Raw genomic sequence first — 601 nt, 5'->3', positions numbered from 1 at the left:
ATATATATATATATATATATATATATATATATATATATATATATATACACACATACATACATATATACATATGAATGCATATATGAGTAGAAATATATATATGTATATATATATATATATATAAGTATATGTATATATGTGCGTATATATATGCATATATACATATATACATAACTACATGGATACTTGCACATACATTAATGTCTTGTATTATATAAGGCTCATATCAATATGTTATGCTACACTTAGCAAACTAGTGTTACATGTGTTACATCAAATAATTATATGCATTACATTCTCAGTTATATGTCTCTGTATTTCGCTTGAGGGAGAAATATTGAATGGCTACCATGCTGTATAGTTTGAGTGGGCTGCACATAAAAACCTTTAACATGTAAAACTACAGATCTGTAGCAAGACTTTATGAAATATTATTATTGACGCGCAGCTCGACGTTTGCCAGTCTCTAATGCTTGATTAATTGTGTTCTGAATGCAATCGTATCTATTTTTTTTCTTTTCTTTTATTTATCACAATGCAGATGCAGGACCATAAATATTACACATCAAGATTGAAGTGGATATATATATATATATATATA

Source organism: Octopus bimaculoides, chromosome 18, assembly GCF_001194135.2.
Source record: "Octopus bimaculoides isolate UCB-OBI-ISO-001 chromosome 18, ASM119413v2, whole genome shotgun sequence".
Classification (NCBI taxonomy): domain Eukaryota; kingdom Metazoa; phylum Mollusca; class Cephalopoda; order Octopoda; family Octopodidae; genus Octopus; species Octopus bimaculoides.
The sequence above is the reverse complement of the archived record's forward strand: the minus strand, read 5'-3'. Positions refer to the sequence as shown.